Raw genomic sequence first — 15,868 nt, forward strand, 5'->3', positions numbered from 1 at the left:
TCTATCATTCCCAAATTCAATGTAACCCAATCTGTAGATGATGGTGCAAAAATTACTTCAATCTGATACATAAAATCATAGGTAAAATTTTATGGGTATGGCCTAGAATTTGATGGGGGGGGATCAATCTAATAATAGGGCCTTAACTTACCTTAAATAATCTACCCATTTTTGTCTAGGCGGCCCTATAATGGATCTATCACCATTGTTTATATAGGTGTCTAGGTGGGCCTTATAATAGTAGGGGTTAGGGGGTAGGGGAATAATCATTTTTTTCTTGTAAAAATTATTCAAATGTAAGTATTCGAGGCAACTGTTTTGAACATCTTACATCTTTAGAGCTCTCAATCAAGGTTGGAACATTTAGTTAAACAATTTGAGAGCGACCATGATAAATTCATATGTTCAAATAATTGCAATACCTACTCATAAACATATATAAACACATACCTATGCAGAGGTAGACTTAAAAGAAATTTATATTAATTTTTGTGTAATGCTCATTTTGGGAAAATCAGAATTAAAATAAGAATTATAGCAATTCCACCTATTTAGATGGAATACCAAATCCAAGTTTTGGGAATAAATGGGTATACCAAATTCTATTTTTTTCCAAATACAATTCCACTTTTGTAGACACAAACAATGAATTAGAAAATTTTAAGATTTTTAAATACCAATTCCTTCTAATTCTGGCAACCAAATTGGCCCAAAGGGAAGGGGATTGGAAATTCATTCCACCTCCTCCCTATATAAAACATTGGTTTCTTTTTTCAGAAAAAGGCATGTTTTAAAAGATAAACTTTTAAAATAGGAGGGGCAAGTGAACTCATAAGTCATAGTCTTTATTTTAATTTTATATTCATTATTGTTTAATTTTTTTGGAGTCTATTTAAAATTAGATCTAGTCATAGATTAGTTTTGTTTGTAAACATTATAAAATTGTTTGTTTGCAAGTTAATTTAATTATTTTAAATTGTTTAATATTATAATTAAATTTTTTTAATTTAAAGATAAATAATATTAAATAATATTTGTGAATTCATTAAACTAAATTCTATCTGAATTGACTCTTCGTTATAAATCGATTTGTTTTATGAATTAAAATTTTCTTTGTTAGAAGTATGAATAATTTAAATAATAATTTACTATGATTAAAATGAATTATAGTTGTAATTAATGCTAACATTTTTATATGGTCAAAAGAGAGCTTATGCATTCACATATTGTATAGTTAAATTGGATCGTAGTAACACTTGATTTATTTATCTAAGATTGAATTTGTGTTTTATCTAGTTAGGAGTATTCTTTTGTTCTATTTGGTCCTGTCCAATAGTAATTATGTCGACTTTAGAAGTGATACACTAGAGACTTGAGTTTTATTGTCAATGCTATATATATATATATATATATATATATATATGAATTTATGATTCATAATTTTCCCATGTGAAACTATTGTTTTACTTATTATTTGAAAATAATTATTCTAATATTATGAATGAACACATCTTTATGACCCAAACTAAATAATAGAAAAACGATTTGATTTATTGAAGTTTTGGGCATTTGTTTTGAGTCTTGTGATGTTTATTTCATATTGGTTTTATGAGAATTGTATAGTTGACCAACCAGGACATACACTAGAGGCTTTTGTAATTCTTTTATGATGTTTATTTATTCTAGATGTTGTAAAAAGCTTATGTATTAAATTGGAAGTTAAATTTATGAGATATTCTTTGTGATGCATTTATGTTACTAGGGTTGGGAGAACCAACTTGTTTTCGGGCTACATATTAAGGAACCGAGTTCAATCATTATAGGTGTTGTGGTATGGGACACACCTGTGACTTGTATGTTTAGGGGAGGTTGTCTAGGTGCATGTTATTAGGAGTGGCTTGTAGTAGGGGTCAGTGCTAGGGTAATCTATTGTAAGTTATTTAATAAGTGATAATCTAGTAATACATATTTTGGTAAACACACTAAATAGATAAGTTAGAGATATTACCCCGCCCATGCCTTGAGTGCTTTTATAGGCTAAGGATGGGAATGAGATGATAACTAGTGAGAGGTATGATTGGTTTTCCTCATCTTTATGAGAGGGTATTCTAGTTTATCATGTGTCATGTTGAGGGTCTCAGGTCCAGAGTGACCAGTCCAGGGTAACTCAATGCTTGAGGGTCCGGGGTAATGAGAGACTAGTCCAGGGTAACTCAAGTAATTTGACCATGTGATGACACTCCCTAGTATGTAGCCTAATTCTCCTCTGTAGATTTTATTTGTACCTTTGGAGGTGTATTTATTATTGGATTTACTTATTAATGAATTTAGTTATTATTATTGATGTATTTAATGTTAGTGTTTACCTTCATTGATGGTGATTCATTGATGATGTACTTTTGACATGGGGTTCTTGACTTGAGGTGGATATCTTTCATTCAATCTACTCTTGGTATATGTATGATGTTTTTTTATGTGGTGGTGGTATTGGATTGCATGTTCTTTCTATAGGGTTATCTTTCCTTCTTGAGTAGTATGTGTTACCTTTGAGGTAGTTTTGGCTAGTAGAAATTCCTTGCCTAGGAATGCTTTTTGATTGATTAGCCGTATGTGGATAATTCATTATCCTCTCTGCATGGTGGGAGTGGAAGTTTGACTAGTTGACTACATGGTCAGGAGGTAGTGTCTTCTTACCATTTGGATACCCCTCACATTGCCAACTGTTGGATGTTCATTGTGAGAGATGTACCTTTAAATCATTCTTATTCCTACCTTGGAGACTTGTCTTCAGTTGATGTATTTATGTTATTATGTATTCTGATGTATTGTACCTATTCTCACATACCCTACGACATGTGGAGTGGATGTTATTGATTGGATGTACTTTCATTGTATTAGTTATACTTATGCATTTTCTTATGTGATTATGTATCTGTTACTTCTTTATGATCATGAGACATTGCACTTGAGACTTAAACATATTAATATAACTTCTTAATGTAACTCAACATGAAGGAACCTTGAGGAATTAAAACTTTATTTGTAATTTCTTATGTGTATTTGATGTGTATGTTCATATTGCTTCCACATTAATGCTATCTTGATGTTGCTTAAACTTTTTTTTTAAAAAGTTCAATAAACATTGTAACATGTAATAGGTTTATTTCTCTTGGTTTCTCGAGTAGGGCATAACAGAAGGTGAATGCTCCTAGTTTTAAGAAGTTATATTCTTGTACACCTAAAGAAGTCACAAGTCATGCTAGGAGGTGGTTATACAAAACCCTCACAAAGTTTTGAAATAATAGAAGGCTCAAGATGACAAGAAGAAAGCTGTTGTTGTAGCTACATGCCCCATTGCTCAAACACCACTAATGTAGTTAAATATTTCTCCTTCTTCTTCAAAATAAGATCTAAGAAATTCTTTTCTAATGTTTCCTCCTCCTCTGCGCAACAAAAGGTTGAAACCTCTAAGATTAAGATAACAAAGCCAAAAGGCCCATAGCTATCAACAAAAGTACACAAGAGATTGAAGAATAGACATTTTGTCATGGCTTAAACTTTGAAAACATTAGAGGAGGGAGAAGAACTTGAGAAAGATGAGGCCCTAGTTATTTGCAGAATGAGGTCTACCACCACAAAAACCCATAGATTCAACTTAGGAGATCCCTCTTGGGAGGATACTTCTGAGCTCTCATAAGGAGGTACAAGTGAGGTTGCCGTACATGCAGTCATTCTAAAATTCGACTCAAAAAAAAAAGTAAGAGAAGGAAATTAATGATCCCTTAGGGACAAATGATTTTGACATGTCATATTTTGAAGCCATCTCTAGATTCAAGGAATCAACTCTGGAGTCTCAATGTGACATGGTTACAAAAGACATCTCCTTGCAAGAAACATTTAGAAATCTCGGCGGGGATGAAAGTGAACATGAAGATATTCCTTCAAAAATAGAAGTTCCTCTAGAGATAGAAACTCAAGTGCCTCTATAGGTAGAAATTGTGGTTCTTGCAAAGATTGAATGAAAGATAAAATACACTACATTTCTAGGAAAATTGACCATTAATTAGTTACCTTCAAATAAAGAAAACAACCTCATTATTGTCAACACCCTATAGTTGTACCCTTTTTTACAAATACCCTAGAAACCTATAAATAAGCCCCAATTCTCTCTTATTTTTCATCCATGACAACCAATCTTAGTCTTCACATGTTATTATCTTATATTATCATACAATATTAAAGTTTGATTTTTTAAAAATATTTCAAACTCTTTTTTATAGAGTCCTTGTGAGAATTTCCCCCACCCTTTTTGTGGCTCTATTTCTTATTCCCTCTTGCTACTATATTTTCCATTTCACTTATCCCTTTCCATTGAGATTTTCTCCATTCAATAGGTACTCATTTCTTAATAGATTTATCTTTGAAAAGTCTATGAATTCAACAATTATTTTAGATTTATCCTTGAAAAGATGAAGATCGGGCCCCTGATGTTGTTGCTGATGGTTGAACTGTTCCCACCTTGCTTGCCAATCCTAAGGATGACTAGGGTCTCCATGATTGCAATGAACCACCCCCCTCAGCCGACACTGCTTTGGCAGCTTGAGGGTTGTTTAATAATTTTTTTTTTGATGAATAGTTGTTGATTCTGGCTTCGGCCATGTGAACTCTCGTAGAGTGATTTTGTATCCTCCAACCCTTTTTTGTGAATTGTAACTTATAGTATATTATTTATTAATAAAAAAGAATATTCATAAAAAAAAGGTCTATGATTTCAACAATTATTTTATTATTTATAATTTCACATTTTGTATAATCTATTATTTCAAAAAGCCAATCTTCATTCCATAAAAAATAACATTCTTTCTTTAATTGATGATGACATTGATAAATATAATTATATTTCAAATGCAAACATTTTGTTTTGCTTTTTTTTTTTTTCTTAATCGATTTCCAAATACATCCAAAGAGTTTGTTTTACTATTCTTTTATCCTAATTATAATTTGTAAAATCTTGAATTGCTTCTCATTTTCCGTATACTTAAATCTCTGCCTCTAATCTAAAGTCAACTCCGATTTCTTATATTTATTCCGGGAGTATATACTCAAATGACCGGACTCATTCAATTTATTTAATATTACTTTAGTTCTCCACTTTAATATTATTTCAACACAATCTCTGTACTTTAATGCAGTTCATTTAGAAGAATCCATCTTACAAGATGCTCGAAACCTACCAAAACTGAACATCAGTTAGGAATTTGCATCAAGCTATAAAATTCTAAATCAACAGGGAAAATTGTGGTTTCCAAATGTCATTCAAGAAATTTAGAATCTTTACATAAAATTTTCATGTATATATTATACACGAGTTGACCTTGATTTCTATTTGAATCCCTCACACCAAATAGTGAAAAAAAAAACCAAAAAAACAAAAGAGACTTTTGTGGATTTCAAGAATGTATGCATTCCTCCCTAACTCTCCAATGCACATTTGTGCCATTCAATCCACCGGACTGAAAAGATGTCCAATCTTCAAAAGCTTCTGTGAGATGATGAACCTTGGCCTTCAATCCCTTGCAACAATTTGCATGCATTGTACACACCACACTCAAATCCATGCCAGATTCGCAAAACACACTAAAATACTGTGCATCAAGGAAGCGTGGTCGCAGATCTAGTCTAGAAATATTGGCAGACAACTTTATATCATTCCACACATCTTGGTCATTCAAGGAAGGCCTACTCTCCGTCCAATTGTTCCACATCTCCACCATTTCAACAGTCCTGTTGTTCGAACGGAGCAACATGAATCCAGTGTTCTCCCAATTTCCCATTTCATACGGATCACCAAAATATCTGTCGGTTGACATTTCAAAATCTGCATCTGTTGAAAATCTCTGAAATGGGTTTCTAAACCACAGTATATCTGAATCCTGTGCAAGAACGGAACTTTACCAAGTTAACTGCAAAATTAAAATTTAAAAAGCCCAAATAAATCAGTGTATCAATTGATTTCAGAAAAGGAAAGAAAAGTAACTCACGGAGAAAAGAAAATGGTAGCCTCTGCGTAGCACATTGGTGAGAAAGAGGATTTTAGAGCGCGTCATCTTCAAGTAATCCTCCGTCATGTAGAATGTCTCCCCTGAGAAATCAACTCCTCCAGTCTTCAATCGTTAGCAGTCCGAATGAATTTGTGTGCAGGCGTTGACCCCAATTTCAAAGCTCTTCATAAAAAACTCAAAAAGACTACCAAATAATTATTAGTTGGACAGCTGTTATTTTTGACCCGAAAATAGCAGTTGTATTGATGGGTAGCTTGGACAGCTGTTCGTTCTTATCTATGTATAGCAGCACTATTTATAGGTAGTTTGGACAGCTGTTTGTCCACTTGCCAAGAATTAGTAAATGGTTGTTGCAAAGATAATTATTTACTAATTTTAGTGATTCCCTTTTGGACACCTTGCAACCAATTCTATTGTTGGCTGTCGAGTTGTCTTAATCTCAACCGTCGATTGTAAATCAATCTCAGGCGTTGGGTTACCAACAGGAGTAGTATAAAAAGGGGTCATTGGGTCATTTGGAGGATGAAATTTTGGAGAAATGTTTGCAGTGTTAGCAAACAGTCTTGCAGTGTTAGCAAGGGCGCAGTGTTAGCATGGGGATAGCAGTGAGGAATATCAGCGGGAGAAATTAGGAGGTTGTCGGAGTTTTTCCAGTAAGAGGCAAGAAATTTTGTATCTCTTGATTTGCTGAAGTTTAATATAATTCCTCATCTGTAGAACTAGTTTTCCCTTAGGGGTTTTTCCAGGGACAATTTGTCTGAAAATATTGTGTTCATTGTGTTGCGCATTTCTTTCCATATTTTATAAGTGAAGTTGCAGTTGTGTTATTTTTCAATATTAGCTGAGAATTTATTTTCAGCAGTTTAATAATCATTTATGATAGGAGATTAATAATCAGTGACTGCAATAGTTGATTTTTCACATGGTATCAGAGCATTGTTAAGGGTAGAAGAGTTTTTCCCTAGGAAAGAAATTTTGATCTCTTTAGATTTATTATTGCTTTAAACCCTTGAGATGGCTTCAGCTGGTTTGAGAGATCAGGATAGATTGGATGGTGCCTCAAATTTTGGTGTCTGGAAGGCCAAAATTTCTTTATTGTTGGAAGAGAATGGTATCAAGGATTATGCTACCAGTGCTGTACCTGTACTAACGGATGCAACACAGCTTGCAGCATATAGGAAGGACGATGCCAAAGCGAGGAGGATTATCTTTGATGGTGTCAAGGATCATATTGTTCCACATATCTCGGAGCTAGATACAGCAAAGAAGATGTGGGACGCCATTCTAAATCTGTACCAGAATGCTACCACCAACAAGAAGTTGATTCTCAAAGAGAAGCTAAAGAATACCCAGATGAATCAGGGAGAAGATGTCACAAGTTACCTCACCAGGCTCAGTCTTGTCAAAGATGAGTTAGTAGCTGTTGGAGATAGCCCTAGTGATGATGAGCTAGTGAGAATAGCCCTAAATGGGTTTACTAAACAATGGAGTGTCTTTGTTCAAGTTGTCAGTGGACAAGATACTTTACCGAGTTGGGATCGACTATGGACTGATTTCACTCAGGAGGAGTTTAGACTAAGTCTTGTCAATGGGGCCAAAAAAGAGTCAGAAAAATGAGGTGGAACAAGAGAACGTTGCCCTAGCTAGTAAAGGGAAAGCAAAGAAGGGATCTAGCAAAGGATCAAATTTACAAAGTGAAAAGAAGAAGAAGGACCTTTCTATGGTCAAGTGCTTTGGATATCACGAGTTTGGCCACTACGTTAGTGATTTTCCAGAGAGGAAAAAGGGTAAGAAGCAGGTGGCAGCTTCAGCAAGTGCAAAAGAACTCTCCAGCAGAATGGAAGATGAGTTTGCACTCATAGCTTGTATAGTTAGCTCAACCTCACAGTGTGTTTGGTATATAGATAGTGGGGTGTCATTTCATATGACAGGAGTTAGAGAGTACTTCTCTAGTTACAAGGAGGAGGACACCAACATCCAGATTTCTATGGGAAACTTGTCCAAACTCAACCCAATTGGGAAAGGGACTGTTCAGTTTCAGATTGAGAATGGAAAGATAATTTCACTTCATGATGTGTTATATGTGCCAAGCTTAGGTATGAATTTGATTTCTGTATCTGTTCTTCAGGATAGGGGGTATAATGTACTCTTTAGAGGGACACGTGTTGATTAAGCACAAGGATTGAAAATCACCCATAACTATTGGAGTTAGGAGTGGTCGCCTTTATAGACTGCAGTTTGATACTCTTAAGGCACTTATGAGCAATAGTAATCCTAGAGATCTTGGAGAGCTATGGCATAGGAGGATGGGCCATATTCATCATGGAGCACTTAGATTGCTTCGTGAGATAGTGACAGGTGTTCCAGAGGTGAGCACAGAGCATGATGATGTATGTAAGGGATGTGTGTTGGGGAAGTTTGTGAAAGCATCTTTCCAAAGAGTGACACCAGATCTAAGGGTGTTCTTGATCTAGTACATTCAGATGTTTGTGGACCAATGTCGACGAAATCTCTCAGAGAATATGAGTATTATGTTACTTTTATTGATGATTTATCTAGAAAGACCTGGATATACTTCTTGAAGACTAAGGATGAGGTTTTTAGTTGATTCCAAGAGTTCAAGGCTCTTGTGGAGAACTCGATAGGAAAGAAGATAAAGGTTCTTTGGTCAAACAATGGAGGCGAGTACAAAGGAAATGTCTTCCAGGAGTTCTACACCAGAGAAGGAATCAAGAGAGAATGGATTGGTCCTTACAATCCACAGCAGAATGGAGTTACTGAGAGGAAGAACCGTTCTATATCGGAGGCAGCAAGAGCTATGCTACATGACCAGGACATGCCCCATTACTTATGGGCAGAGGCATGTAATACAACAGTCTACATTCAGAATAGAGTTCCACACAAGGTGCTAAGGAAGATGACACCAGAGGAGGCTTTCACAGGGAAGAAGCCAGATGTTAGTCACTTCAGGATATTCGGGAGTTTGGCATATTGTCATATTCCTGGAAATACACATGCAAAGTTAGATCAGACTGTAGAGAGGGGGTACTTTGTTGGGTACAGTGAGACCTCAAAGGCATATAGGATTTTCATTCCGGGGACTAAAAGAGTTATTGTCAGACGGGATGTCAAGTTCATGGAGGACAAGGCATTCAGAAGATCCAGAGATTTGCTAGCAGATGATCAGAGTGAGCAGCCAATAGAAGCTCCAAGACCAAGTCAAGGGCAGCAAAGCTCAAGTACACTTACCGGTACGAGTGTAGACTCAGTTAGTGAAGATTCACAGAGTATGGAGCAACGGGTGCAACAGGAAATGCATCTAGAAGACTTAGAGGTTGACATTTCATCCTCTACAGTTGGCAGCAGGAACCATGTGGTTCCAGATACACAAAGGGATACTCAGGATTTTGTGGGAGCTCCTAGGAAGAGTACTAGACAGCGAAGACAATCAGCCAAGTTCAATGACTATGTGGCATTAGTTAGTCAGTTGGTAGATAGCGAGCCTTCTAGCTATCAGGAAGCTGCAGAACATCAGGTATGGCGAGATGCTATGGTTGAGGAATATTCTTCAATAATGCAGAATGATGTGTGGGAGGTAGTACCTAGACCAACAGATAGGGCTGTAGTTGGATCATGCTGGATCTATAAGATAAAGCACGGTGCAGATGGTAGCATCGAGAAATACAAGGCTAGGTTTGTGGCAAAGGAGTTCTCTCAGAAGGAGGGAAGAGACTATGAGGAGACATTTGCTCCAATTGCCAGGTATACTTCTATACGAGCTGTAATCTCACTTGCAGCACAGATGGGATGGCAAATCCATCAAATGGATGTCAAGACAGCATTCCTCAATGGTGAGTTGAAGGAGGAGGTATACATAGAACAACCAGAACACTTTGTAGCACACATCAAAGAGACCCACGTGTGCAGATTGAAGAAAGCATTGTACGGACTCAAGCAGGCTCCTAGAGCATGGTATGAGTGCATTGATACATACTTGCAGAAAATGGGCTTTGTGAAGAGTGAAGCAGATGCTAACTTCTACTACGTGATGGTTGAGGGTGAGATTCTCATTCTTGTTCTTTATGTGGACGATCTATTTCTTACAAGTTCACTAGGGCTCATAGTGGATTGCAAGAGGAACCTTGTAGAAGAGTTTGAGATGAAGGATTTAGGACTTATGCACTACTTTCTAGGCATGGAAGTGTGGCAGACAGATGGGGAGATTTTCCTTGGTCAAGGGAAATATTGCATTGAAATCTTGAAGAAATTTGGGATGGAGGATTGCAAAGCCATGTCTACACCCATGATCACGAATTGGAGGAAGGTAGATACATCTAAGGAGAAAGATGTAGATCCCACTTTATATATACAGTTGATTGGTTCGCTTATGTATTTGGTTAACACTAGGCCAGATATAGCATTTGCAGTAAACTCACTTAGTCAGTTCATGGTTGAACCAAAGAGAATGCATTGGATAGCGGCTAAGCATGTACTATGTTACTTGTGTGGTACAGTTGAGTATGGGATCAGATATGTTCGAGGTGAAGGTATCAGGTTGATAGGCTATACTGACGCAGATTGGGCAGGAAGTACAACAGACAAAAGGAGCACTTCAAGGTGTTGTTTCAGCTTGGGATCAGGAGTTGTATCTTGGTTCAGCAGGAAGCAGAAGTCTGTGGCTCTAAGTTCAGCAGAAGCAGAATACATAGCAGCTAGCATGGCGACATGTGAAGCTATATGGCTTCGAAAGTTGTTAATACCCTTGTTTGGTCAGAAGGTTGAGACTACTGTGATACATTGTGACAATCAGAGTTGCATCAAGTTGTCTGAGAATCCAGTGTTTCATGATAGGTCTAAACATATAGATATCAGATATCACTTCATCAAAGATTGTGTACAAAGGGGAGTTGTTCGACTACAATACATACCTACAGATGAGCAGGTAGCAAACATTCTGATGAAGGCTTTGGGAAAGGCCAAATTTATCTTCTTCAGAGATAAGATGGGTGTCATGCAGAACAACTTCCTCGCTAAGAGGGAGTGTTAATTATTGTTAGTTGGACAGCTGTTATTTCTGACTCGGAAATAGCAGTTGTATTTATGAGTAGCTTGGATAGCTGTTCGTTCTTATCTATGTATAGTAGCACTATTTATAGGTAGTTTGGGCAGCTGTTTGTCCACTTGCCAAGAATTAGTAAATGGTTATTGTAAGGATAATTATTTACTAATTTTAGTGATTCCCTTTTGGACACCTTGCAACCAATTTTATTGTTGGCTGTCGAGTTGTCTTAATCTCAACCGTCGATTGTAAATCAATCTCGGGGTTGAGTTACCAACAGGAGTAGTATAAAAAGGGGTCATTGGGTCATTTGGAGGATGAAATTTTGGAGAAACATTTGCTGTGTTAGCAAACAGTCTTGCAGTGTTAACAAGGGCGCAGTGTTAGCGTGGGGATAGCAGTGAGGAATATCAGCGAGAGAAATTAGGAGGTTGTCGGAGTTCTGCCAGTGAGAGGCAAGGAATTTTGTATCTCTTGATTTGCTGAAGTTTAATATAATTCCTCATCTGTAGAACTGGTTTTCCCTTAGGGGTTTTTCCAGGGACAATTTGTCTGAAAATATTGTGTTCATTGTGTTGCGCATTTCTTTTCGTATTTTATAAGTGAAGTTGCAATTGTGTTATTTTTCGATATTAGCTGGAAATTTATTTTCAGCAGTTTAATAATCGTTTATGATAGGAGATTAATAATCAGTGACTGCAATAGTTGATTTTTCACACCAAATTCCATCCAAGCTGCGTTCACTGTTGTTATTATCACCGTCTTGTTCGCCATGGAAGCCCTGCCCAGAGCCAATGCCAGCTCATCCTGTTTAACAGAATTAAAAAAAATCACTGTAATTCGTTGTTCACAACATTTCCCCTGTTTCAAAGAATGAAATTTGATCTCAGATTGTGACTTACTGTATTGTGATTTTTCAGCTTTCCTTGAAATGTGAAGACATTGGAGGTGAGCGGTTGGAGAAGTGGTTAATTGGAGAGGAGAACGAGGAAAAACAAAACACAGCAGAGGATTCCCAAAATCTTTTCTCTGTTGCTGACATCCATATCAGCCATGAAATCTCTTTTACTCTTCTCACATTTCTTTGCTGATCCACTTTACCCGGCTAGGTGGGTTTAGGAGGATTCAGAATAAAACATCCCGAAGGCTCAGATGTACATGCAGTTGTTTGAATCATTCGCATTTTACAATAGAATAGTGTTATACATATTTGATATTTTGTAATGTCCACTCAACATTGGGGTTTAAAAAGTCAATGTGAACATTTCATCAAAGTATCTCTTACGTAGACGGTGCGGCATCGACTTGAATTATTTACAGGAGCGGAGAAATTACCAAAAATAAATTATGTTCCTATTATGCTTATAAACTGACATTTTCCGAGATGTAATCGGTTGAATAGGGGTAATAGAGAGAAATTTTCAATTGATTAATCTTTAAAAAGCTCGTTAGTCAAAATAGAAATTATCATATCAAGGGAAAATGAGAAGTAGTAAGTCAAATCTCTTTCATAGCCTGTACGGCAACGACCGTGTACGTTACAGTTTATGGGTATCTCTGGATTTTTATATGTGATTTAATTTGTTTTGTACTGAAGTTTGATATTTGAAACAATTTCGAGAGATATGCATGCAAGCACGCGAGAGAGCTTTTTGGGTGTGGTCTGCTGTGTTTCGTTGTTTCTTACTCTGCTCTCCAAAAGGCCTGTTTTCCAGCAGACCATCTCCAATGTCATCCAAACCACATCTCAAGGCCGAGAGCTGAAGGATCAAGATTCAGTAAGTGAACTCAAATTTGAATATTTGAAACAAAAAATAATCTCTTGGAGAATGAATTGTAGTTAATTGTTGATGAACAGGAGGAACTTACATTAGCTCTGAACAGGGCTTCCATGGCGAACAAGACGGTGATAATAACAACAGTGAACGCAGCTTGGATGGAATCTGGTAGTCTTTTTGAGCTGTTTATGAAGAGCTTTGAAATTGGGGAAGGAACAAAACCGCTGTTAGACAGTATGCTGGTGGTTGCACATGATGAAAAGGCATTCAACGCCTGCACACAAATTCATCCGCACTGCTATCGATTGAAGACTGCAGGAGTTGATTTCTCGGGCGAAAGTGTGTTCATGTCGGAGGATTACTTGAAGATGACGCGCTCTAAAATCCTCTTCCTCGGCAGTGTGTTACAGAAAGGCTACAGTTTTCTGTTTTCTGTAAGATTTTTTCTTTATCAACTCTATTGAGATAAAATAATTTGCTCGGCCATTAGAAATTTAGATTTTATGGTGTAATTTATAAAGTTTTGTTATTTCCACAGGATTCGGATATAATATGGCTGAGAAACCCATTTAAAATATTTTTAAGGAACACAGATTTTGAAATGTCGTGCGATAAGTATTCTGGGAATCCACGTGACATGAGAAACCAAGAAAATACAGGATTCATGTTAGTCCGTTCGAACAACAGGACTATTCGGATGATGGAGGTTTGGCACAATTCTACAGTAATGAGACCTGAAATGCATGACCAGGATGTTTGGAATGCCATCAAGTTGTCTAAAAATATTACTGAAATTGGTCTGCGTGCACGCTTCCTTGATACAAAGTATTTCAGTGGATTTTGTGAATCAAGCAGGGATTTGAGTGTGGTGTGCACCATGCATGCAAATTGTTGCAGAGGATTGAAGGCCAAGCTTCATGATCTGAGAGAAGCTCTTCAAGATTGGACCTCTTATCAATCCAGTGGATTCAATAGGACAAAAGGGCATTGGAGAGCAAGGGAGGAATGCAGAAGTTCTTGGCTAGCAACAACACGCTACTTAAAAAATATGAACTTGTATTCAAATCTATTCTAAACTATTCTTTCTGGGTCCTTGTTCTTGACAACAGTTCTAATACATACATACATACATACATACATATATATATATATATATATATATATAAAAGATTGTTATTGTCTTATGTTTATAATTTATCGTATTTTTTTATTGATTTATATAATTTTAATATTAGGAAACAAAGATTAATTATGGGTTTTATTGTTGTCAAATTCCTTGCAATTATGCTATATGTCATTGGGTATGCCACTTGAAAGGGGTTGTAAATGTCGCATATTGAATAATTTTAAGAGAAGAAGCTAATTTCTTTTGAATATATTGTCATTAAATACACTACTAGAAATCAAGATCTTTGAACTTATTTAAAATTATTATTTTTCTTTAATTTTGATATTTTGATAGAACACATACAAATAATTAATATTCTTAAGGAAAATAAATTGACAAAATTATCTTAAAAAGGAGAAATGGGAGTAGCATATTTTTCACAAAAATATAAAAAACACAACCATAGGGAACTTAGAGTTGGAAGGAGGAAGGAATCATCTAGGACATTAGTGCATTGCTTAAGTGTTTTCACATTCAATTATCATATGTATGAACAACATACAAAAAACATAAAATGTGAAGATTCAATCCTAGCATTCAACAAACCTACAAAACTCTAGATAAATTAAACATGCCAAAAAATAAATTATAATAAAAAATACATACAACCTAAACAAATTCAATAAATAAATCTATATGGTTTAAATGAAGAGCATTAATAAATCTAAAAATACAAAATATGTAACATCTCGCCAAGGGATCCAAAAAAAAAACCTAAAGTTTTACTAAGTTTGCCAACATATATATTTTTTGAACAATAAGAATAACATACACATCAGACACATAGTAGTGGAAGCAATAACATACAATCAACTAAAAGCATACATAACAGGTTACATTCCTTAAGGATCCCATGATGTTGAATCACATTTAGATTTAATTAATACTAAGTCCATCAAATACCACATCCATATGAAAAAATAATTATAAATTCCAATGTCCATTTAAATAATATACATTTGTTTTGAATGCCTCTTGGCAAATGAAATTTGGAATGCTTAATCAGCCACTGTACATGTCACAAGGTATGAAAGGCTAAAAGAATATACATATGTAGAAATAGAAATACATCATCCTCCTCGGATCCATGATACAAAGTACAAGAAAAATAAATGAAGTCATCCACCATACATGATATATCCATCCATCATAAAAAGTACAAACATCCATCATAAAATATAACCATCCATCATAATGATACATAGATAGAATGAAAGGAAACATAGACAAATAATGCTCCATCCACAGTGACTACGAACGGATCTCAATGGTAAGAGTAAAAAGCACTACCACCCAACTACATGGAACCTAAATGGCTCACTCCCACTGCACTAAGGAGATAGTCTCAAGTCCCAAACATGATATCAAACCAAATATCAAAAGTACTCTCTAAGTCAATAATAGAAGAAGTCACAACATAGATCAAGAAGGCCAAAATATTTATAAATTTTTGAAAGCTCACATAACTCAGGGTGGCTAGTTGTAGGTCTTGCAATTAAATAAACATTCTAAGTACCATCAATAAGTTGATTCTGATGGAGTTATGTTGGTAGTTATCAAACACTTGAAACATCATCATGACGAAAAATAAGATATATTTTTAGTTACCAATTTCAATTGGATCTCATTCTTCTCAAAATATTATGGATGCAAAATCAATTTTCCTAGAGCACATCTAATAAGTGTTGGATGAGATGCAAATAAAGAGAGGGAAGTTTGATTTGATTGTAACTTTCAACAAGGTAATGTATTCTTATTTAGGCATGAGCCCCATGTTGAGGATCATTAAACCACGTACATA

General features: G+C 35.7%; 2 pseudogenes across 1 annotated transcript; one reads left to right on the forward strand and one right to left on the reverse strand.

Moving 5' to 3' along the window:
* Positions 1–5,381: 5,381 nt before the first annotated feature.
* Positions 5,382–12,167, reverse strand: LOC149572560 (uncharacterized protein At4g15970-like; annotated as a pseudogene).
* Positions 12,168–12,746: 579 nt separating this feature from the next.
* On the forward strand, positions 12,747–13,974 carry LOC149572561 (uncharacterized protein At4g15970 pseudogene; annotated as a pseudogene). Its single transcript, XR_016360264.1, has 3 exons — positions 12,747–12,899; positions 12,980–13,333; positions 13,438–13,974. The product of XR_016360264.1 is annotated as an uncharacterized protein At4g15970 pseudogene (transcript).
* The last annotated feature ends 1,894 nt before the right edge of the window (positions 13,975–15,868 follow it).

This window comes from Cupressus sempervirens, chromosome 2 (genome assembly GCF_028749045.1).
Source record: "Cupressus sempervirens isolate cs-2001-9-10 chromosome 2, ASM2874904v1, whole genome shotgun sequence".
NCBI classification, from domain to species: Eukaryota; Viridiplantae; Streptophyta; class Pinopsida; order Cupressales; family Cupressaceae; genus Cupressus; species Cupressus sempervirens.